The 26146-nt window shown below is 42.8% G+C and overlaps 1 long non-coding RNA gene across 3 annotated transcripts in view; it reads right to left on the bottom strand.

Annotated features, from left to right (window-relative positions):
* Window positions 1-13284: 13284 nt before the first annotated feature.
* The window catches only part of LOC140216803 (uncharacterized), a 42627-nt gene continuing 29765 nt past the window's right edge, over window positions 13285-26146 (bottom strand). The window contains exons 3-4 of one of the 3 annotated variants that reach the window (XR_011893495.1): window positions 16376-16511; window positions 13285-16279 (exon numbers count right to left, since the gene is read on the bottom strand). This is a non-coding gene — a long non-coding RNA (uncharacterized lncRNA). The remainder of the gene's footprint in view (window positions 16280-16375; window positions 16512-26146) is intronic. The other 2 variants (XR_011893496.1, XR_011893497.1) reach the window with 2 other exon arrangements.

The following is a 26146-nucleotide window of genomic DNA, read 5'->3' as shown; positions in this document are numbered from 1 at the left end:
CGCCTTCTGAAAATAAGAACATAAGAGCACGAAAAACATTACGCCAACTGAAACGGTTACACAGAAAACACATGACATAGCAGCCATCGCTTCTTCGTGTATAATTGTCTCTGTTTGCACATGAAATATGGGTGTTAAAGCAACCTTTCAGTTGCCGTGACGTTACGGATGTTGAGGGCATCTGCTAGGACCCATCGTTACTGCTTTATCGTGAAAGATCGACCCCACTGTCTTTCTAAGGGGCCAAACACTACATAAGGCAACTTTCGTGAAATTTTACTGCGCCAGCGCCACCCAAATACGAATGATTTGGAAGCCGTGACGTCACAGCAACGGCGTTAGGTTTTCGGCGCGACATTTAAAAAAAAAAGATTAGGCAACCTCCATTTCCTTTTGGTATAACCGACATATTTTAGGAGTGGCTTGTTGGGCTCGTTGGAAACGTGGTATTGCGTAAGTCTATTATTGCGAGATTAACGACAACACATTTCTTGGCAAAATACTTTGTCACTGGTAGCTGATGTGGTGTTTCTCTTTATAGCGTTGCTTCAAGAGTGTACTTTGGGGTTCATGTAATGTTAATTGTGAGCCACTAATCGTGTAGAAATAAGATTACCAGTTCTCATGGCCTATTCACGTTGTCTTGAATATCTTGCTCACTTGGTACATAATTTAGCATCAGCTGCAGGAGGGCTCAATATGACTGAAGGACTGCTGCTCCCAATGTCGCAGCTGTTGCAGAGGCAACCGCATATGCCAAAGAGACTGCATCGGGTAAATGGCTGTTGCATGATGCATTTCCTGTTACCCGTCTGAATTCTTGCGACTTGGAAAAGTCTGTGCCACTCAATCATGCTGTGCAGGCATCCTCAACAACATCACTGAGGGCTGCACTGAGCAGCAAAGTGACCTGGAAGTTGATCAGCATTCTGTAGAGCGGCCTTACAGTCCGGGCGACGATGTTGTGTATGGTCTCGGCAATGACCGTGATTCGTTGTTAGGGCATACCAGTGAGGGGCGGGAGAATTCGTCTCTCTTCTCAAATGGTAAGCCCATCTTTACAAATATACGTAATTTACTTATGGTTTCATCCCATATGAATATCTACTTATTCAAATAATTATCTGTAAACAATTCGCCTACAGGTCAGCCCACAACGCTCGCATCTCACGAGTGCCAGAAAAGAACAGCTCAGTGGGGGCCATGGTGCCCCACAAGGGTCCAGCCGGAGACAACGGCACACAGAACTGTCTGCTAACAAGGCCGACGTCCTGCTGGCAGTGTGCACAACACAACTGACGACCCAGAGAGAGACATCACAGTGCCCTCATAGACATGTCCATCATCTCTCCAGGAGTGAATCTCTACTCCTAAGTTTGGGTCACCTGTTTGATAACATACCAAGAGAGAGGCACAGTTCCACAATAGCTAAAATAGCTAACATTTTGTCTGAGGCGGCAGAAACAGAATGACTTTCAGCAGCCCGCAGCTAAAATGTTAGCTCAGCAATGCTGTGTGGCATTTATTAACTTCAGTGTCATCCCTCGTTATGGTAGCAGCTAAGCGTTAAGATTCAATAACTGCCACCAGCCATTGCGTGGGCTGATTACTCCTCCGATTCTCAATGTTGTCTGTGTTCTGCAGCGTCTCACCGGGTCACTGCCTGTGCCAGCATCCATGTATCCACAGGCTTATTGCATGTGGACGCATAGGTGTTGCTACAGCCCAGTCACAAACATTTCATTCCCTGGCAATGCTGCTGAGCCACATTACTGCTGTGTGAATAATGTCTCTCTCTCGGGTGTGTGTTCTGGTTGGGAACTCTAGAGGCCTCCCTCGTTATAGTGGCCGCACGGCACTAAGATGCGATAGCTGCTGCCACCCATAGCTCGGGTTCCTCGCTCCTCGAATTCCCAACAGTGTCTGTGTTCTGCAGCCTCTCACCGGGCCACTGCCTGCGCCAGCATCCATGTTGCGCATTGCCGCAACGGCACTGGTGCTTGCACCTCGCGGACCAACAGGCCTTCTTTTTTTTCCCCAGATTCCTTTAAGTAGCCCAGCTGAACTTTGGGTTGCAGAACCAGCATAAATTGCGGAGCTGAATAAACCTGCTGCAGTCGTGTTCCCTGAACTTGTGTTCTGTTTCTTGCGACATTGCCATGCGGCTACTGCACACCTCGCGAAAACCAACAAAGTTGTCTGTGCACTACGCTAATGACGTCTTGCCTGCACTCCTTTGATCTCTCTACTACATATTTTTATTTGACGACAGTAGTTATCTGCATAATAATTGTGACGAGACACGTGCTGTATCAGCCCACCTGGCATTTTTTTTTTGTCTGGTTCGTTTTTTGTGCTGTGATAAATTGCTGCATGGCCCGAATGTTTACCAGAGGTATCTGAAACTGTTAACCAGAAGAGACAGTCTAAGAACACATTGCAGTTGCTGTGAAACGGACATACTGGTACGAGGCACTGCTATGCCAAAAATACATTTTATTGCGCTCAAAGCAATGTTTTGCAACATGCAAATACAATGTCAGCAAACAATGTCCATTATATTGCAGCTCTGCCACTGACAGTCAAACATTTAGTTTGGAGAATATACTTGGCTGTGCTCTGTCATGTCCAGGAGCAACTGCCACATTCTTGCTTAGCACTTTGCTTTTGAAAATTTTTGCAGCGTGTACTGGACATGAAGGCTTGTGAAAAATGTAGGGTTGATGGGAGTGGCAGCGGAGAAGTTGGATAGCTGTTTCGCTGTGGGAGGGATATATGCCCTGGGTTTCCAATAATTTGTGGCTTATATAATGCAGTGGCAGTGTGCTTAGTTCTTTTGTTTTTACCTTAGGGTGTAGGACTCTTTGATTCGTCTGCACCAATCCGAACCAGTTCACGGCGGTGCACAAGATGGTCGGACATTGTGCACCTTCCCAGCACCTTTTTAATCGAACTGTGTGGTGCAAGGGGCACCACTGCTGCACAAGCTGCATTAGCACAATACCTGGGTAATGGACACTTTGAAGAGATGTTAATGCGCATTCACGAGCAAGTATTTTTCCAACCAAATAACCTCTACCAGATGCTCGCAAAATTAACTATAATTTCCATTCATTTCTCGTTCCTGCCTTTCCTTTATTTCGTTTTTCTCTTTCTCTTTGCGAAATGCGGACGTTACAATGGGGTGGGACATTCCCACAGAACTTTTTCGAAAAGCCTCTGTGGTGACCGTGCACCGTTGCTGCAGGGTGCAGGGTTGAAAGTATCTACGAGAAAAGCAGTCTGTGAACGCGAGTTTTCGTTGGAAAAAGGTTTGCAGGAAAGCCAACTTGTTGATTTTTGCAAACTCTTAATCATTGCCTTCGTCATGAGTAATGTTTCACGTGGCCTCTGTCAGTTTGCGACAGAGAGAGAGAGAGAGAGAGGTCCGAAAAGGTATCCTGAGAGTGGTGTGGCAGCCACTACAGCGAGCGCATGATGGCCGTCGCCTGTTCTTCGGGCATGGCTAATGTAGACTTGCTCCGCGGCTGCCTCATTGGCGATAGCCGACTGAAATTCCTCAACGACTCACGGTTATACCTAGGACTAAATTGTGCCACCTGCACATTTAGTATTGGGGGCGCTCGCGCGCCACATTTAGTCAAGCCTTACATACCAAGTGGACGCAAATTGCCCTAGACTCAGACATTCGCTTAACCAAGATGCTAACTTCGTTTTTTCTCAGTACGAAAATTGTTGTGTTCACTGGTCCCCCACTGTCGCATTCTGCTCCCCGCTCAGAATTCCCCCTACCCTTTTATAAAGAAGCCGCAAATGCGTTATGCACATTGAAGAGCATCCCGAACTTTGATTTGACGAGTACGGCGCTCAAAGTGCTTATAGAGCACCTGTCACCGAAGCTACCACGACAACTGGTGCCTTTTAACAAACCGGCCGAAAAGCCGAACTGGCATTTGATATTAGCAGACTTCCTCGATGCTCGAAGAACATCATTCATGTGGCGCTTTGCACGTGAATGTCTGCCCATAAGGAAGAGAGCCTTTGTATCCGCCACGGGCGGTCTCAACAAAAACTGTCCATTTTGTAATGCCAGAGAGACGCCCGAGCACATCTTCTGCGAGTGCTTGATCCCGGCAGCACTGATTGAAAGAGTGAGAAATATTTTCAAGCTGCCGGGAGTGCCATACCTGACTGTCCGGTACATGAACCCACTCCCTAAAGAAGGGATAAACCAGTTCACTCTGCTGATGATTGAGTGTAGCTATCAGGTGTGGCTGGCGAGATGCAAGGCAACGTTCACGGAAAAACAACCGGGACTGCACGAAGTACTGGCCAAAATCAGGAAGGAACTGTGGTTCCGCCTGGAGAGGGAGAGACGTCGATTGGGTACACTCCGATTCTCCCGAACATGGTGCCGACCTATGATAATTTTTTCCCAACGACAAGGAAAGATAGTTGTGGAGTTCTGAAGAACTCGATCGCCATTTACGAAGGCGCCCGCAGCGCGCTCCAATACGATGCTATGGCGTTGAGAGCCGCTCCCGCTAGAGTACGGTGGCTTGATCCTGTTCTGAACATGACCTCCGCCTCGAACCCCAAATCTCCTTCACCCCTGCGGTGTTGGGGACCTTGCTTGAGGCGGTTGTACGGATGATGATGGTCGGCTGAGATCTGAACTCTCATTAGGGGACAGCACTTTTTGAGCTGCCCTCTCTTCCATCTGACAAAGCAAGGCGCTGGAGCGGCTAAAATCTGGCCACGATTTTATCGCCGTCTGCGTCGGCGACAATGACGTTGCCACACCTCAAGCGGCAGACGAAATAGCGGACAACATCAAGGTAATTCGTTGCATATCATTTCTTGCACTAACTGTACGTCATATGTCGTGCCAATGAAATCTCTTGTTTCAATTGCGTGTATGTTATGGTGTGGAGAGTGCACACGTGCGCGCCTTTATTAACCGTCTTGTTAATGATTCATTGACTATTCAAATAGTTCCATCAGTGTATGAAGGAAATCCGCCTTGCAAATTAGATTAGCTGCAGGTAGGCGTCATTGCGACATCGGCACTGCCGCTTTCTGCGTGCGCGCATTGTTCGGTACGCATCATGGCTCCACGAACGTGTGCGCGCACGCGTATTTTTTTATGGGGGAAATGCAGATTTATGAGGGAAATGCAAATTTACGAGGGAAATGCAAATTGAAAGCATTATTCGAGCCAATGCACGTGTGGCTCGCGTTCGTTTCGTTGTGCAGTGGGAGGCATGTGCCATCTTCCGCATACAGCACCGTTTTAAACCACGGTGTTTTCAGTGCAGTACTTTTTACCGCACATACCCTTTGATCACAAACATGCCAAGAAGAATGTGCAATGCTGGTGCCACCATGTTCTGCGACATCTTTTTTTTTTTTTTTTATTATACAGCATGTCCTGGAATGTGCGGCCGCCACAGCCAGAAAGGTTTTCTGGTACGCCATTCCCCCTCGCCTCAATGAAGGCGAAAACGGAAGGAAGAGGATACGCGTCAACGCAATCACGAGGAAGCACGTGGCAGCTATGACAAACGTCATTTGCATATATTTTGAAGTATGTCATGTATATGCCTGTGATATCTATGACCGCATTACTGTGGGTGTGCAAAAATTCGAAATTGCAAATTCAGATTGAGTAGACCTGGCTAGTAATTTCTGTTATAAATAGACAAATTATAGAGATAATGACACACATTTGTGTCATTTGCATATTAGCTTCTGGCATCTAGACAGCCTTGAATATGAACTGATGTGGATAACTTAATATCATTTTGATAACGTGTCATGCATTCTTATACCCGTCAGATAAGCAAATTTCGCGACACTTCGAGCGAGTAACACTTCACTGAGTCACTTCGGCGGTGTAGTTCTAGACGACAAAACAAAGTGTCATTCGGAATTGATCACAATGATGGTCTATGAAGCCATAAGGGTTGATATCATTCTCAGCATATTGAGTTTTAGGAATGGTTACTGTTTTATCACAAAAAGATGCTCATGTACAAGAACTTCTGCCATGAGAAATAGAAATGCTGTAATCTCATTAATACGGTTCATTTATTTTCAGCAAATGCAATCAAGGAACATGTTCAAAATTCTGAGTTAAAATCTGCAGAAAAGAAACATTTGAAGCATTTCTGCCTTCAGTGATGTCTGAAAGACGCTCATAACATTAAGAATTAAAAATTAAATTATGGGGCTTTACGTACCAAAACCACATTCTGATTATGAGGCACGCTGTAGTGGAGGACTCCGGAAATTTCGACCACCTGGGGTTCTTTAACGTGCACCTAAATCTAAGTACACGGGTGTTTTCGCATTTCGCCTCCATCGAAATGCGGCCGCCGTGAACATTAAGAATCAGGAAACATTGATCTGACTATTAGTGCCAACACTTCTGTGAGCATTTATTTATTTCTTCTTGACAAATTGCTATTCAGGCTACAACTAGAACCCCTGCGAAGCGAGTTCCTAAACACACTTGCTGGCAAGTGCATTCCGCAGCATCAATAAACCTTTCCATCTGGCAGCCTACGAGTGACACTAATGGCGAAGTGCATTCACTCAAAATTTGCCCATCTAACAGAGGTATTAGTGACACCTCTCACATTAGTGTGGCCCCACTCACGGAAGAGAGAACTCATTTGCTAGTGCATTAAAAAACACCACTTTGTCTACCTCCCTTAAACAGTGTGGTTTTAACAAAATCAACTGTAATAGTAATAATTATGTGACAAACTCTATAGATGTGTGATGCTGCCTTTACTTAAATGAACAAAAGCACTCTAGCGCTTACAGTGAAAACACAATTTCAGTGGCTACTGCCACCACTTTCCACTTAAAACATTTATCTCAGTGAGGTGCATAATTACCCAAATATGCAGTGGTGCTGCAACCCTGTTGACATTCTCTAAAGCTTTTTTTGTTTATAATCATGAACCAGTGTTAATGACCCTTTTGTGAGCACGAAGAAACCCCTGCATATATTTTCTTCCTGATGCTTTAATGTACTAATTGTTCTTTTTGTTCTACGGGATAGTCTTTATCAAAGTGATATGTTGCTTTCGTATTATACTAGCACGGTTTTTACATACTGAGATGTTTAAAAGGAAATAGAAGGCGCACAACAGTAATGTTACTACACATGACACAGAATTACATTTTGGCATGTTTATAATTTCTGTGAATTGTGCAAATTACGTTTTTGAAAATGATAGGCGCACAGTTCCATGCATATTAACTATGAAACTATCCATACGAACAACATTTCCAAATGCTAATCCATTCAAATTCCTTGCGGCGAGGATACTAGGTAACATTTAAGTGGGCTAACAAGGAAAACCTCAGCATGGTGCCAAGGTTTTGGCAAAGGAACTTAATGCTGCCTTGAAGAAGCCAGCTACCATTAGTGTGAAGCTGCCACCACTGACAAACATTCCTTGTTTGCTGTTGACCAGCTCAAGGCAGCACGTTTGATTCATTTTGTTGAGTAGGATTAACTTCAAAATGTTCCTGTGCTAACAGAAGTGCTAATAAATACTGTTTACAATTACAGGAGAGGTTCCTTGGAAAAGGCAGAGCAATAAAGCAAGCATCCTATGGAGCTGACGGATATCATGTATCCCGTGGAGCTGGCATAAAGGCCCTCGCCAGGGCGCTGAACCTTGCCGTCAGGGCTGCTCTCAGAGAACAATGGGAGCCATGTGGCAGCAAAACCAACTCAAAATTGGAAAATTCTTTACTGTGCAGCCTGCCAGGCCCAAGGCCATGTAAGCCCTCAGCGCGAAAGTTTCCTACAATATGCACAGCCTTAGAGTCCAAAGCTTGAGAGGAAGCTTTAGATGGGGCAACCTCCCGTTTCACTATTCAAATACATCTAAAACACAGAAATTCTTTGTCGAGATAGCCATTGGATGAATTTGAATGACATATTTCTTGCATGTGAGAAACATACGTAAATTGTAATGAATGAGCTTGTTTGTTGGCTTCTTATTATGTAGGTAAATAGTAGTGACTCGAGCAGGCAGAATTTTTATTCCTCTCAAATTTTTGCAGGAATTTTCAAAAACTGGTTAGTTCGAAAACAATTGAAGCACAAGGTTAACAAGCATGTATTTTTGCACAAAAAACAGACATCACAGTTCTGTGATGTCTGATCACATCTGTCAGAGCTCCTAGCACAGACAAATTTGAAAATGCTGCTCTCGCTGCTTAAGTGGAACTGTTACAATGTTTGCGAAGTTTTTGTGAAATTCCTACTCACTAGTTACAGGTTTATCTGAGAGCAGTGTATAAGTAAATTTTCTTATCACTAGATGTCTTATTAGGTGGATTTTAAAAAATTGCGATATCAGGTTTCATTGCCGAGTCGGAGAGTTGTAAACTTGATACTCAAGCTTCTTTCAGTTTCCTACCATTTTTCATTAAGTTCATGCCCTACATAAAAAAGCAGCTTCTTACTGTCAGTCGATATTTATGCTTTTTATTGGCAACAAAACTATGCAGTGGTTGTTGAGAAAAATTTCCTTGTTCCTATGTATTTGGATAGGAGCCCTTGAGCTAAAGCTTCCTAAAAGGCCAACTGCAGTGAAATTTTTTGTTGCTAATACACCTACTTTGAGATAGTGCGTATATAGAGCAACCTTCTTGCAAAATTACACATTTGAAGAAAGATGGATGCATCATGAAGGTCTTGCATAAGTAGACTTGACTATGATAGTGAAATAGAAAACATCATTACTGTGTGCAGGCAGTTGAGCATACCTCAGAATGTTGAGAGACAGCACAGGTCGTTGGCACATCCGCCGAGATTAGGTTTGCCTGCTGCATGACGAAAAGTCTTGAAGGCAATATGCTTACATTTAGCTCATGTCTGCTAACCACGAGGCGCACACATTGTCTGCACAGGTACAATTTCAAAGCTGCTTATGAGTAAGCTAGACCATTACTAGGACCGCAGGTTTGCCAAGATTGCTTTAACGCTATATACCGATTACCGCTAATACACGATTACTGTAGCAAAGTGAAATTTTGTTGCAGTTGGTCTTTAATGGAGTACTATGAGAAGTTGACGAATGCTTTCAACTTCGGTTGCTTGTAACTTCACTGTGCTTTTGCAAACGAGCCTAAATTGCTTTTTAACAGCTCTGCTTGGGTAACAAGTCAACTATTACACTGAAACAGTGAAATTTCTTTAAGATATGTATTGTAAAGATCTTTTGCTTTTATTAAGAAACATTGGCGAGAAACTTCCTTTTGGTTTGCAGCTGAGTTTCATTTCGCTTAATTCAAACATAACAGGCTTTCCTGTGAATGAAAACATTAAATGAAGCTGTCATCGTTGAATGGAAGAAAATTTTAGAAAATGAACACCCAAGTTTAAATTCTGTTTCTTTACAAATTCCAAAAACATTTTAAAGGAAACATGCTTATTTTGCTTCAGCAAGCATGAAAGACATTCAGCTGTGACACAGAAAAAATGCTGCTTTTGATTTATTGCTTACTGTATTATATGACACTGCTTATGTTGGTATGTGCTTTTTATTGTGTATTGGCTTATGATAGCATGTTGCTTTTATTCTGTATTTGCACGCATGAAGCACAGCCTTACATTTTGCTATTTCGATCATAAAACTAGAATAATGACGATTTCAAAGAGCATTTTATGCGGGTGTTCTTTTGTTATGTTTGTCACCACTGTCGGAAATTACAGTGGGCTGTGGCGCTAAGCCAAGGAACTGCACATAGAAGTTGGTTTGTTAACTTGGTTTGTGTCTGTAATTACTACCGCTGGGCTGCTGTGCATAAGGACAGCGTTTTCAGTGAAAACTTGAGCTGCTCCAGCTAGTGCACTCCGCTGCATAGCTTCAGTCACCGCATAGGGAGTGAGGACAGCACTTATTGTTATAGTTATCCCGAACTCCCCTTCAATGAAACAATAAAATGGGTTAAAAACACAGTTGAAACTTTGTATTTGTGTGATATGACAAATCTGCAAAGGGCTTGCCATACTCTCACGTAGCCTATTATTGCTCAGAAAGTGGCTCACTCTTTCCCATAGTAGACCAATTGTTGAAATACCAAAAATCAGTGCACTTGTGACCTCGCGAAACCATGCGACACTAGAAACTGTTGACATGTATGCCAGCCAACCATTGCCCTGGCATCCAAAAAAAAAATGACACTGGGCTTACAAAAAAGTGAAAGCAGAGCATGGTGTTTTGGGTAGGCTATGATGCTTGGGCATTCTATTTCTAGGCCTTACTAAAATTGTGCCGTCACACCCACTGCTGGGTGTAAAGGGATAGATGCATGACTTTCAATGTGCCAGTCAACGAGAAAATCTAAATTCAAAATAATGTACCTCACAGGACGGCAAAACTACCAAAGACATTGCAAATATCTGCCATTCAACTGCAATTAGTTATACTTGCTTTCTATAACAGAGCTTGACTTATAAAGAAATCATTTACAAGCCCTAACATGAGGTACTCTTGCAAGAAATGCATAACCTGCTCTTGCGGTCATGTAGGATAGCAAGTTATGTCCGAGATGATAGGCAAATTAAGTCGGCAAACAAGATTTTTGTGTATGCCTTGTTAATCGGTAATTGTGGCACACATGAGCATGCACTAAAAAATTCTAGAATTTCAAGGCATGTGCTTTTATGTAGGTGGCACAAGGAGCGAAGAATACGTTTGTCGAGCTCTATTGCCCATATAGTTGTGGATCGCAGGCTGCCACTTGAGACTTGGGCAAGAGCTGCTCCGCAGGAAGCCATTCAGTGGGGAGGCAGTATTGCACGGTAACACAAACAGTCGGCATGTTCACTATTGTTTGCACAAGCTTACGTTTACGAAGAGTTTTTCTTAACATTATTATTGCTCCTGAATGCTTTTCATACTTTAGCGATAAGCACAGAAGCTGAGGCAAGGAAAGATGTTGAGCAGAAAGCTGATCAGCCAGTTGTCAAGGTGAGTTATGCATGCGGAGGCTTCCTCCTGACAATAGCTGTTGAAATATTTGACAAATATATTCTAGCAAACCCGAAATGAAGGAATATATTTTTCTGTATCCCCAAATGTTTTATATAACAGGAATAGTGAACGAGAATTGGGCTGTATAAATCAAGTGAGCTTTACGTGTAGTTATGTTTGTGAAGACCTGGCGTTTCAAATGACATAGGTTACAGTACATGACTTATTGTCGTGTTAGTATGCCGGACAGTTATTCGGTATGGGTTACATCAGCAGACATGAGTTCTTGACAAGTTAACATCAGTGACTGCGTCATTTTTTTCCAGACAAGACTTGGCTTCATCAGTAACTGTTTGCTTCCACATAGGTACTTTGGGAGACGGCGTGACATCACAGTATATACTCGTTTTTTTTTTCTGATCTCGTTCTTTTTTTTCACAGTTCAGTAGTGCAGCGGGGTAGAGCACAATGATTGAAGTCAATTTTTGTAGCCTGCATGCTAAGAAATAAGAACTTTCAGACTGACTCCAACCAAATAAGTGAATTTAATTAGCCCGACATTTTGGAGCCTCAGGTACGAGGTTGATTGCTTCTGTGTCGCGAAGACGGGGCAAGTCAAAAACCCTGCTGAGACACTTGAAACTTCATAGACCCGGATATACAGTTCACATATGAGTGCGAACAGACCGGATCACTCCCATTCTTGGATGTACAAGCTACACGAGCAGACGGCATTCTAAAATTTTCAGTCTATCGAAAACCAACCCACATGGGCTTCACTTCGAATCCAACCATACAGCAAACCCAAGGCAGCTGTTGCAACTTATTAATTCAAAAGAGCCGAAACTCATTCCCCATCAGACTCGGATCAAAAGAAAGAAAAAAGAACGGTTTTCAATGAACTTAAAAGGAATAGGTACACAGAGGACTTCATTGGAAATACAACCAGACAACAAAAAAGAAGAAACAAGCTACGGGACCCTCAACCGTTGACGTCTCCCCTACCTAGCCTAGGAACGAGTGTCCATCCTGTACATCAAAGACACCAGCGAAGCTCTCAGCCGAATATTAAAAAAAGAAGGTCTCAAAGCTGCGCACAAACCAATAAGCGCTTTCAATATCCTCCCCCCTAAACCAGAAGATCGTCCATCACAAGAAAAAGCTCAAGTCGTCTACAAAATCAGCTGTGCCGACTGTCCAACGTCGTACATCGGGAGAACCGAAAATCTAACAGAAAGAATCAGACAACACAAGAATGACGTCAGAACATACAACAGAATACACAGCGCCGTCGCTGAACATTCTGAAGACGCCTACCACAACATTGCTTTCCAAGAAACCCAAATCCTGCAAACAGAGACGAACTCGCGAAAAAGACTACTACTAGAGTTATGGCGCATTCAGAATATGGAAACCATGTGAAGGGCAACCCTCGGTGTATATCCGTGGCCTTGGCGACATGACGAAAAGATGAAAAGGTTGCCCAGCCAGCTAGATCCCTGCTCGAGGTCACCAAAACGTCTGCGCTCTCCCGTGCCCATCCCATCCGCCTCCCGTCAACGGCACTCTCGCGGGTCAAGCTCCCCCAGCATCAGTCATCCCAGCCGACCAGCGCTGCTGCAGCCATCCCCCCATCCCCCCCTTTCTTCCCAATTGTCAAGTTTCTCCTCACCTTCCGTACTCTCCCCTCCTTTTTACGAAAGACGCTTTAAAAGCTGTACGCCACCACCCCCAAAGGATAACCCCTGAAGAAGGAGCCTCATAGGCTCCGAAATGTCAGGTTAATCAAATTCATATATTTGGTTGGAGTCAGTCTGAAAGACCTAATCAATTTCCCAACCAGACAGGTAATTCTGTTGAAATGTTCAGCAACATGCTGAAAAATCCTATGCAATCATTTTGGTGCCTCTGGAAAACTGTCCAAGTAAAAATGATGTACGTACACTTCAACATGCTCAAAACATCGGTATATTTTTTCCTGTATAAGCTGAATCGCCATAGCCTTAAGCCCCAGCAATGGTTTTCATCACATTGCGATATAAACATGGACATATTTACCATCAGGGTATTATTCCAGAAAGCAGCCTCTCATTTTTCAGGGCTCAGTACTAACAGTAGGTGCATTGCTTGTGTAGACGCAGTGAAATGTCAGAATTAAATGAGTATCTGCTTTACGAAAATTTATGCTACAGTGTTCTTTTACTTTTCATAACGTTATTTTCTCATTGCACCTTATTAAAGACAAAGTAGTAATAGCTGTGCTACAACTGTGCATGAATTTATTTGGACTGATTTGTGCTTATTGCCTTTGCAGTGAGAATGAAATGCCAGTATGCATGGAATGTTGTGTTGCCATGTGAGATCTAAATGCAGGTTGGACTAATAGTTAACTTGAGTCAGCCATGGCTGTGTGCCAGCCTTGATGGACTGTTCAAGGAAGGTGAAGAGACTGTGCTCCTCGAGATAAAGTGCCCCTTTTCAAGAAAAGATGATGTGCTGATTGATGCTGACAATGAAATTAGCTTCATCAGCTATATCTTATATGAAGATGGCAAACAAACGCTGAAGAAGCGCCACCAGTATTATACGCAAGTGCAAATTGCAATGTATGTGACAGATACGAGCAGATGCTTCTTTTTTGTGTACACGTCTGTGCAGAGCATTGTTATTGTTGTACAGCGAGATGAAGCATTTCTTGCACAGTCTGTACCTGTTCTTGAACACTTTTATTTCAACTTTTACATTAAGGTACTTCTTCATGAATAAAGATTGTTTACTACGCCAGTGCAGCGGTAGATAGCCTTGTAAAAATATGCAGCAAGACAGAACTGAAAGGTAGTTAAGGTGTGCTTTATTATTAAATGCTTTATCAGGAATCACAGGTGGTATTCGTAGATCCTGTTTCTTTAAATGTATTGTTTCTACTACATAAGCCCTACTGAAATATTCTCACATTATACGAGACAGCAATAATACTCGGAACGACTGTGTAGAGCACTTGTTTCCGTATAGTAAGTTGCAGTGATAAAATTGAAGATGCCAAACATAAGCTGTTGGCGAAGTATAACCAAAAAGCTAGTGTAGCTGCCAGTATGACTTTTTACGTTGACCTAACTGTGCTTTTGATTGTATAACTTTTGTGATTTGTGTTTGATTAAAGGTATTTTTAATTCAATTACTGCAAGTTACAATGACTGGATGGTTGTCTCTTTCTTTATGTGGGGTGTACACAATGTGCAGCATGGATGGTTTGCAATTTATCTACGGTGTTTTGCTTGCCATCTTGTTTATATCTCCATAGAGTGTAGTAAGAACGCTCACAATTTATGAAGTTTTTCCGTCATATTTGTTCTCTTAGCATGTGCTTGATATCAAACGCTGGATTGTTGCTGTCGCTTGTCAAATTTTACCCATGGAATTGTAAATAAAATTGTTGTATTTGTAACTCAGCTCTAGTTCTGTATATTCACATAAACATTCCAATTCACAAAATCGCTATTTAACCTGGTTCATATGTGGTATCATGCAGAGGGAATTTGACAGCAAAATAAAAACAAAACAACTTTGCGTCTGCCAAGTTCACCTTGCCTGTCACAATGGATTTGTATCAACTAGCTGAAAAAAATTTCACAGTGCATGCGTTAAGGCAGTTCGCACGATAAGTGCACAAAGATATGGTGCTAATGTATACTGTGTATCACATCTGCTTATGCCTACTGTGCACTACTGCACTACTGTTGGGCTCGTTTTTAGTGACACTTGTCTACAACGAATAAAATATTTATAACGACAAGTGCACTAAAAAAACATTGCTGCAAGATACAGTGGTCTAAAATGACAAAATACAACAAGAACAATAATAAATGACTTAACATACGTGCAGCATTGTTTCCAACTAAATACTCACATTATTAAAGCAGCGTACTTAAAGAACAAAAATACAGGTAGTGCTCACATTATTACAGCAGTGAACTTAAGCAAGAAATGTGCAGGAACTACGAAGTGGGATGATTTTGTTTATCCTCCCGGCACTGCTACTGCAGTTCGTAACAAGTTTGTAAACAATAAAGGATACGAAAAACGGTAATGGAAGAACAGCATGTAAACAAGCTTCAGATGCACTATCTGTTTGCAAGCTTTGCCAAGGACTAGAGCAATATAACCAAAAGTATGAACAAGAAAATATTTCTCTGCACGTAGCCATTGTAGGGGCTTTTAATTATGCACTTTTCGTTATGACAAAATAATGTGTGGTTGAAAGTTTGCTAAAACGCAGCACATGTGAAATATGTGATCCGTTGCAGGAATCAGCGAAATTGGTATACGGAGATTTAAGATATTGTAATGCTTAATCCTCTTAATTGCCCTCTCCACATGTATGCGGACAGAAGCAACAGAGTAAGTCTGTTCCATGTCCTCAGGTGTGAAGGGAACATTGCTTCCTACTGAAAAAGGTGGCATTATGAGAACTACTCTATCAGCAAGGGAAGTTCTGATGCCTGAAAAGCCCCTGTCAGCCAAAATTGTCTCTTGAGCTTCAATAAGGTTCAAAAAATTTGAATCTAATGTAATATAAGTGTCTGAACATCTGCCACCATATGGTTTGGACTTGAGGACCACCATTCCATTTGGGATGATAGCAACAAGAAATTTTAATCTGTAGGATCCTTTGTATGTCGAGTAGAGCATGTGTTGCTGCCTTGCCTCGGATGGGGTTTCAGTTTTCATTTCTGTGCAATGATGAGTGTGCACTGTGGATAATTTACTTTAAAACAAGGTGGCTGCAACAATATTATGTCAGTTATTGGGGGCTTGTAAATGCAGTGCTTTGTTATTTCAGTCAGTGTGTGCATCACAGTGTAGAATGCACGGGATGCAGTTTTCTCATGCACTCCAAAAAGAATAGCAACTGCAGAGAATGATATTCCCAGCTTCATTTTCATTAAAAACATGAGCAACTTATTTTGGACTGTAACATCACTACTCCTCTCCCTTACAGTTGGTAACAAACTGAGTAATAATGCAAACACATCGCTGTCAACACCACACAGACTTCTTAGTGCATCTGGTCTGCCAATGATGCTGTGGAAGCCACTAAAAAAACATGTTCTAGTGCTAGGGCCAACAGCAACAGTCCGTAAAGTATGCTGCTGAGTGACAACAGTCCCACTAGCACATTCCGCAGGGACAACCTTAAGACTTTGAGGGGAAAGCCCAGGATCAGGAATACCTCCTTCAGTGACAGGGAGAACTGTTTCGATGCTGTGAATCTGCAAGCAAGGAACCACAAAGAAAAGAATTGGAGATACGTGCATTTGAAATCCCAAGAATTCATACAAAGCATACCTTAATTCTGGCAAACTTACATTTTGCATTTCAGCTACAGCATGTTCTTGGGTTTTGCAGCTTTGTATAGTGCCGCTTGCACACTTGGCAGAAGTTGAAAGATCTGTACTTTGCCCAGTTGTAGCTGCAGCATCTACCTGGCGTCTTTTCTGCGATCTGAAAAGTAAAATGCTGAGGCATGTATGTGATGCATGTCGACAGTGAACAAGGGACACCAAGATTTTTCAGGTAATATAGCACTGAAACACAAAATTGTTGAGCAAATTAGAACACACCTGTCTTTCCTTTCTTTCATTTCTTCAACAGGTTTGTTTATGGGCATATAAACATAAAAATCAAAGCATTTCAAATTGGTTCATATTGAAAATGTCCTGAACACAAGACGTAAGTATATCCTACATTTCTTATGTATTTTATTGTAATGTTATTTCTCAGTTATTTACAGAGAGTAAATCCATCCATGGACGTTTCCAGGGCAGCAAACAGAAAACGTTTTCTAAGACAGCAAACAGCGTGCGAACATAACGAAAGTGCGCTTCCTACAGTGCCTGCGCGCCGCATCTTTCTGTCTCGCAGGAGCTGCATCATCGCTCAGTACCATTGAATTTTCGCAGATGCTTCAAACAACACACGCGCACAAATAAATGCAAATAAACGCGACATTTTTTTTACACACATGCGTTACTTCGCAATTACTCATCCAGTGCTCCTGCAAAAAATTTATTGCTCACATTTGAAAAACGCAGTCGAGCAGGCTCAGCACATTGCAAATCGTGCTTGTTGTATCGGCGCAGGACACACAAAGTACCGAAACTAGAAATGAGCTCGTGATACAACGATGCTCTAGAACAAGATTTTGACTTCATAAACGAACCAAAATGTTTGGTTAAACTGACTTGCCAAATCTCTCTGTTCCACTTGTTGAGTCAACCGGAGGCGGACGTCTGTAAACAGGTGTAAATATCGATGGCACAAGCGCAGGACGGCCCGCAATGTTTTTTCTGTTGTCAACAAAGTGGCGGCTGCAGATACTTGAGTTTTCACTTGGTAGCCACAGTTCTCCGTCAGGGCTACACAACACAATTACAGCAGAACAACATTATCACACTTTCTCATGCGAGGCGCTGTGTTGTGGGAAATGCAAGTAATTCGATTACCCAACACGTTGAACGGCCCGTATCCAGCGCTCTCGCCGTTCCCTGTCATACAATTGCAATGGAAATCGGTAAAACTGAGCGTAGTTATTCAGTCCTTCATGTTCATGGCAATTCACAACACAACAGTAGCGTCAATTCCGGCGTTTCTTCGTAGCGTGCGGAGCTATCGATGTTGCCGTCGTTTCCGCCATCAGTCCGTGTGAGCCAATAAGCTTTTTACGGCAGTTCGGCAGCACGTCCAACTAGTGGAGAAATTCATAGCTGTCTGTCTGGGTGCTAAATGCGCAAAACACTCACAATATGTCCCAAAATTTAGTTAAATCGTTGTTTCGCACTCGCTAGCTTAGCAAGGGAGTCGGGCTTCGCAATACTCAATTACTGCCTCTTCGCACCGGCAGGTGGCGCTACGTATCTTGCAAAACTCCGGAGTCTGACGTCCATTGGGGTAAAACACACGACAGTTTCGATGATTGAACGGCACCCGCCCTTCATGATACATGCCCCTTTCAACATAACGAATATTTCCAACCTGTTTGTGCATGCTCATAGAGCATTTGAAATAAATAAATGTCAATCTTAACATCCAAGGGTACATATGCACTAGAAGGCGAGCCAATCACCAATTCTATATTATTGTTAATACCATTCCTGTCTAAAAAATACATCAGGCATACACATTTTTCACTCTGTGGTCACTTTTGTGTATATGAATGTGTGGTGTTTATTGGTGCAAGGGCCAGGTATGGCCAAAGAGCGCCAGGTCCATGGTGATGAGTTCGCAGTGTAGTTATGAGTTCTATGAATTTCATGTGACGTGGCTGTAAAGGGCCGAAAAAATAGTCGCTCAAAAGTGCATAAAATCCAACTGTAATAAGATTATGTCGATGACAACGACATGTTCTATCACCGTTAAAATTCATTTCAAAAGAATGATACAATGTACACAATATGTCAGATGCTTAAATTGGCTTGACCACTACTGCCTCCTTAGGGCCCTTGAAACACAAGGGCCTGGAGGCATGTGCTATGCAAAACAATTATCGCAGCAGCATCATCCAGAACGAGGATTCTCTACGAATTTAAGGGACTTATAACATGTAAGATTACATCGTTTAAGAAACCGAGGACTGCTTTCTTGATAAATAGCGGTTCTTGGCCAAGAAACATAGCCGGGTGAAGGGGGATGTAAGAACGGTATGCCAGAGCAAAATATTTCTTTCTATCAACTTCGGCCACCTGACACTCCAGAAGGACGTGAGGGACGGTCAGCCTCTCAGCACATCTGCCACAGATTGGAGGTTCATTTCCAGTAAGTAGACAATTATGAGTGCCAAATATGTGTCCTATTCTGGGACGACAGAATAGGACATCTGTTCGCCGTGATTTTGTTGCGGAGGGCGAAAAACCTAACTGTGGCTTTATACAGTGCCGTTTGTTGTTTATTTCTGCGTCCCACATGCGTTGCCAGTAGTTTTGCAGTTTCTTATGTAAGGCTTCAGATCTGTGACAGGCACTGTAGTCGTAGGATTAATAGCTAGTTTTGTGAGCGATGTGGCCATTTTGTCAGCTAGTACGTTACCCTCTAAGCCTCTATGGCCAGGTACCCATCATATTATTACATGTCTATAAGATATATAAATACTGCCTAAGAGTGAGTAAAGTTCAATGAAAACAGGATTTGTATGCTTTTGTAAAGAGTTCAGCGCTTTTACAAGACTTAACGAGTCTGTAAATATTATTGCTCTGTCAAGTTTTAATTTTTTTATAGGTTTTACTGCAGACAGTACAGCATAGGCTTCTGCAGTGAAAATACTTGTTAAGGGGATCAGTACGTCAGATTCAGAAAATGAGGGACCAACAGCAGCAAAAGAAACCCCAGAATGTGATTTTGACGCGTATGTGTAGAATTCGGAGCAGCAGTACTTCGATTGAAGTTCACGGAAATGCATAACGATTTCGAGGTCAGGAGCATGCTTTGTGACTTCTACAAAGGATACACCACAGTCTATCATCTGCCACTCCCAGGGCGTTAGTGGCTTAGCTGGAGGCATTAAGCGATGTTCGAGAAATGGTACAGCCATTTATTCGCTAAGCTCTCTTACACACAGTGACAAAGGTGCTCTCATGGAGGGTCTATTACGAAAAAATGTTTCAAATGTCAAGTCGTTAACGGTTGTGAAACACGGATGTTCCTCATTTGAGCGAACTTTAAGAAAATAAGTAAAGCTGATGTACGTTCTCTGAAAATGGAGTGACCACTCAATTGACTCTACATATAGACTTTTGACAGGACTTGTTCTAAATGCACCAGTGGCCAGGCGGATACCCAGATGGTGAACGGGGTCTAAGATCTTTAGCGCGCTCGGGGCGGCAGAGTCATATACTACGGCACCACAGTCCAGTCGTGATCGAACTAGGCTCCTGTATATATTTAATAAACACTTTCTGTTGCTACCCCAGGTTGATTGGGATAGGATTTTACGATGATGAATTTGTTGTTTTATGGCGCAAGGGCCAATTATGGCCAAAGAACTCCAGGTCAGTGTTGATGGGTTTGCAGTGGGTAGATGAATTCTGTGAGTTACTGTGACGTAGCTGTACAGGGGCCCAAAAGCAATCTCTGTAAAGTGCATAAAAGCTATATCTAAAAAATTATGGCAATAACTAATGAGTACTACTAAGAACACAAAAGATACATTGTGATAGATTGATCATATATTAAAATACATGTAGGCAAACGTTTGCAAGACGCACTACTGCCTTAGAGAGCCCTTGAAACGGAAGGGCCTGAAGGTATGTGCTGTACAAAAATAAACTATCACAGCGGCATCCTCTGGAGAGGATGTGCTACAAATTTTTAGGGCTAACAACATGTAAGACAACATCATTTAAGAAACTCAAACAGCGGTTCTGTACCAAGAAACATTACAGGATGAAGGGGGATGTGCTGCCGGTATGCTAGTGGAGAGTGTTTTTTTCTCTCTGTTTCGGCTTCCCAACATTCCAGGAGGGCGTGGAAGATGGTGAGCCTTTCACCGCATCTACCGCAGTATAGTGGCTCATTTCCAGTTAGCAGGAAACTGTGTGTGGCATATGTGTGTCCTATTCTGAGACGACAGAATAGGACTTCTGTTCGTCGTGTTCTTGTTATGGAGGGCCAATAACCCAGTTTTGGCTTAATCAAGTGAAGCTTATTATTTGTTTCAGCATCCCATAAGCGCTGCCAGTGGCTTCAGAGTTTCTTTCGGATGAAAGGCTTTAGATCTAAGGCAGGTAATGCAGCGGTAGGATGGATATCTTGTGATGCAATTGATGTGGCTATTTGGTCAGCCAGCATGTCATGGGATGACAGACGGGGAAACAAGGCTAAGATCAATTGAAGAAAAGTTTCTGTTTGCAAGACAGTAATATGTGGGTTCCTTCTTATTCAGCAGACACACACCGGACGAAAAAAAGAACTGTTCAACGAGACAACCTCGCGCATCGATACGAGAGTCTCCATACAAGCTGCTGTGTGCATTGAAATCGCCAAGAACAACATAAGGTTCTGGCAATTGATCTATAAAGCAATGAAATTCATGTTTGTTTAATTGGTAATGCAGAGGTATGTAAAGCGAGCAACTGGTGACGAGTTTGTTTAGGAGAACAACTCGAACCGCCACTGCATCGAGGGACGTTCGTAGCTGCAAACGTTGACATGCTATGCTTTTATGAATAACAATGGCAACGCCGGCCAATGATGCGAAAGCATCATCGCGATCTTTGCGAAACGTAACATACTGTAGGAGAAAGTTTGTGTGTTTCGATTTTAAGTGTGTTTCCTGTAAACACCGCACTTCTGGCTTGTGTTTGTGGATAAGTTCTTGCACATCATCAAGGTTCCTAAGAAGACCTCTGACATTCGATTGAATAATTTGTGTATCCATATTTAAAGTAAATTGGTGCTGTGTGTACGGAAACAGAAGAGATGCCTTAGATTACAGAGCTCTTTCGAGGCCCTGTAACGGGGGTTTTACCCTTTGTGAAGCGTTCAAAGGAGCTACGCCACTCCTTAGGCGCTTGGTGCGCCTTGAGGATAGGTGTAGTGTCCATTGCCTCTTGTGAGGTGCCGGACACGTGCTCTTGCGAGCGAGAAGTTACCAGAGAGAGTCCCGCATTGGAGGGCAAGACCCCTGCACCCACCAGCCCGGAGGTCGATGGGGCTCCCTGAGGGATTTGGCTGCGCCAGCTGCTGCCAGCACTGGAAGGGGCCAGGAAGGTTGGGGCAGCCTCGGCTGCAGTGCAGCCACACGGTGCAGCCATACGAACTGCAGTGCAGAATGAGCGTGAAGCTGCATCCCCTGAATCCGAAAGAGACACTGCAATACAAGTTGCCCCACTACCATTGATCCCAGCTGATTTCAGGCCTCTCCGTGGTTCAACGCCCCTGCCAATGGAAGTGGATGACTCTTGTGCAGGTGAAGACAAGCCAGCAGCTAATGTAGACACATGCTATCTGCCATAATTCAGCGAGAGCTTCTGCAGGTATGATGTGCATTAAGCTACAGCAGACTCATGACAAAATAAATTACTCTCTCATAATTTTGCATAACAGTGCATGAAGTGTCCCCAGAATGCTAATCGCATTAAATAAATGTAAGAACAAACTGTACAAAAGGTTTTACATATGCACTGAACAAATGCAATTATTCTAGAAACAATCACGAAACAAGCGTGCTAGTGCGAGACCATATCGGGAAAGGTCAGGAACTTTACAAACATACTAACTCAAAAAGTAACACAAGCAAGAAAAAATGTTAAATGGAAAGCAAACATCAGAATTATAATTTTACGATTGCCTTCAGATAGCTTATTGAGCAAGTATTTCTTGCAGGTGCGAGAGCTACCAGCACACAACATAAACTACCAACATACCCAGGGCTTCATAGCTCTCAAAGAGGCACGACACTCAAGTTCTGATACAACGGGCTAGAGTGAGTACAACTTAGAGTGCTATAGATGGGAAGATTACTATACACGTAAAAAGGCAACAGAATTCTCTCGAGAAGCCTGCAGCTATGCTCTATTTCATAAGTAGGAGGGGTAATACTGACAAGTTCTAGATTGCATATCTTGCAATGAGCAAAATTGTAGCAAGCTAATTGATACCACCATGCATTGTACAAGTTTTGTGATGCCTTTCACCTGCAGTGCTCACCACAAGAGAGTTCAGAAGTCCCCACACAGGTAGAAGAACACTTGCGTACTGAACGGAAGTTCATTGTCTTTGAGAGCTGCCTAAGGGAATTGCTCACCACCTGCAAAGTCTGTGGCCACGCTGTAGGCGACATCAGTTCCACGGTTGTGGGCACTTTGCTCATGGTGGAGCTGGAGCTGGAAACATTCTTCTAGCAGCAGGAGTGCTATTTTCTGGCTGTGAAGTGGCTGCGACAATGCAGTGCCTAAATTATATTGGCATGCAAACCATCGCAGAACGGACCTTCTACAACTACCAGAGGGCCTACCTGCTGCCTGCCATAAATGAGGTTCACTTACTTGGCCACATTTACAAAGAACCAGGGCATGATTTATGCATGCTTGTAAAATAATGTTCCAGCAAGGTGTAATGCGCAATCAACAGCTGTTGCATGACTAGCAAGTCTGATATTATAGAGCATGATCAATGAACAAATTTAGATGGCACAACACAGGATACTGAGGACAAACACTGGCGTTACTCCTGTGTATCTCAACTGGCCATCTAAAGTTGCACCAAAACATCATGCTGCATAATTTTTGTAACCAGCTGGCCCATCTAACTTATTCTAACATCTAACCTGACATCTAACTCTGGTACATAGTGCTGAATTTTCGAAATCATTTGTGTGTTTCATTTCATTGACATCAAACAGTTTTACCATCCTGCATTTTCTAGCTCGTAGTATCTTGCACATGGCCACAACTGAATAGAGCCCGAGCACATTAGGAAGCTGTTAGGGTAGCAAAACTGTAGCAGTTTTGTTGCGATGCATTTGGCGCTTCTAGTTCGGAAGTGCACTACCTGTTATATTGTGAAACAGTACAAGAAATTGTGTATTATGCGCTTGTTTTTCCAGCTTTTCCATCGTAAGCAAGCTGAAGTGGCCAATGAGCTTGCTGGCTTGCAAGTCGACCTGGCAGGTGACGGGCGATGTGACTCCCCAGGCTACAGTGCCAAGTACATGACATACAGTGTGCTTTCTCCAGAATGGCTGCATTTTGCACAAAGAACAAGTGCAAGTTGGAGAGGTAAACCCATAGTACTGCTATTAGTAAGCATATTGTATGAATTCTTATGAAACTATCTGCTGTATTTGTGCAGTCACCAAAAGTCCCTAACAGTGTTTCCATGGAAAAACAAGGGCTTGCCAAGTGCTTGGTGGGTGTCGAGAAGCTGGACATCAGGATACATTCGCTGACAACAGGTACCATACAGAGTTTGTGTTCTTTATTTTTTGCTATACAATATGAAACTGTAAGCAGTGCTGCTGTGTGTACTAGAGCATCTTATTTACAATGTTGTAATCAACTTGAGAACACATTCCCAGCTAGGTATACTGTGAAGGTCCAAAATAGCAACCTCCCCTGCCTCCTAAGTCTCGATATCTTTCTTATTGCAGGGTCAAGGTATTTGTAGCACTGCTAGGAATGATTAAAAAAAAACGAATTTTTTATAACACTCCAGCACCCTCACTGTGAAAGAGATAACATGCTTATCGCAAGTGTTAGCGGTGGTAACTGTGAATGGCGACGTGCAATGAGCTAAGAGTAGATTTGCTGGTACTGGAATAGGAAAACGTTTGCAAGGCAGCATTTTTTAGTGACATGGGCGGGTGACTACTGCAAAGAAGCTGCTGTTGTGGGTGTCAATTGAGCTCTATCACAAGTGCCTCGCACCTTTTCTTGTTTACATGTCATCTAGCAGTAGAAAAACGTATCATTGATCACAGTTAGCTGATATACAGAATGTTAGTGCCAAAATGTCTTCTTTTCACATGTCGTTAGTCAGTAGTTGCTCGTGGAAAGTGTATTAGGTCTTTACAAAAGGTGGCGGATAATGTTCCTTGCCAAACAGCAGGTATTCAGAGATGAATATTGAGCAGTCACATAACATTAAAGATTATTCGTAATTCAACACAGAGGCGCCTTGCTGGTTGCTTCTCTTGAAGCCTGCAGCAAGAGCTGTATGCAGAAACTTTTTTTTTTTTTCACAACATCTAATTGTGAAGTGGTTTACATCTGAAAGATGTTTCTTCTCATGATTTTATTGCGGTACTGCAAATGAAACTGACTCCTGCACACATTCCGCGGCTGCCTATACTGGGGATGCGCACTCTTTTGCCTCTAGCGATCACTGCTGCGGCTTCACTTGCTCCCGGGAGGGAGTGCTACTCTAGAAGTTTTATGTAACCTCCTTGATCACTAAGCCTCAATCTTTTCACAGACTGGCATCCTGGTATAACCCAATACCGGCGTATGGACAGGCCAGACATAAAGCACTGGTTTCATGTTTGGCATGTTGCTAAAGGTAAGCACACATAAAAATTTTAGGCCACTTTTTAAAGTAATTGCATCCAAAAGAATTGCATGTGCCACAATTCGGCATATTCAGGAGGATTGCATGAGGAAGCAGACATCTTTTGCATGTTTGATCGCAATGCCTAGATGTCTGCCTAACTTAAATCCTAAAAGCAATGCCATTTCCGTGACATTGTACACATAATATTCTGAAATATGCATTGGTGTTGTGGCTAAGGTAATCCCGAACTGCGTGACACAGACTTTGAAGGAACTGCTAGCTGGAACACCAATGTATTTCTTAGCACATTTTGAGGCTGCATATCTTGAAAAGGAATCTGGTCTCAAGATTTCCATTTAGCAACCATGACTTCACTTATTGCTCTGCTTCAATTTCTCAATTGCAAAAAATGATGTGAAGCGAGTAATTCAATATAGTGGATCTTTTTTATTGCCTATCTGTACATTGCGATTTATCACACAAATTATGCCTGTCTATTGCACAAATGCATCTCAGAAGGTGGAACACTATCACAAGCAATCTTTGAAAATGTGTGTCTACTTAAAGGACCGGTGACATACAGGAATGAGTGTTCGCTTCTGAAAAAGAAAATTAATTTGCATAACGATTGTATTTTATGGTCCAAATCAGTCAATACAGCACCTGACACTGCTACTTGATTAGTAACAACTATCTCTTGCTTACGCAACAACCCTTGCTTTTGACAACGGTGTCAGTAAATAAAACATCTAATCACGAACCCTTGTCATATATTCTAGGTCTGAAAAAAAAGCTCCTGGCTGCCAGCTGTAAACATCAAGTTATCAGGCCATGGATCCAGGGCATCCTAAACCACCTCTACTGGGTGGCTGCCATGGCCAAGGTGATGAAGAGCTTGTTAGCATGTGGAGAAGCCTCTCAACCATGTGTGCAACAAATCCGATGGCCACGATGGACCCTACGAAAAATGCCTCCATGACTCTCTTGACAATAGGGAATGGTTGAGGCCAAGTAAGCACTACTGTAAGTTTATTCGTGCCCTACAGAGCGTTGCTTACAGTGTGGACATCACATCTTCAGATAAAAAGCTGAAAATA

This window comes from Dermacentor andersoni, chromosome 3, assembly GCF_023375885.2.
Source record: "Dermacentor andersoni chromosome 3, qqDerAnde1_hic_scaffold, whole genome shotgun sequence".
NCBI lineage: Eukaryota > Metazoa > Arthropoda > Arachnida > Ixodida > Ixodidae > Dermacentor > Dermacentor andersoni.
The sequence above is the reverse complement of the archived record's forward strand: the minus strand, read 5'-3'. Positions and strand labels throughout refer to the sequence as shown.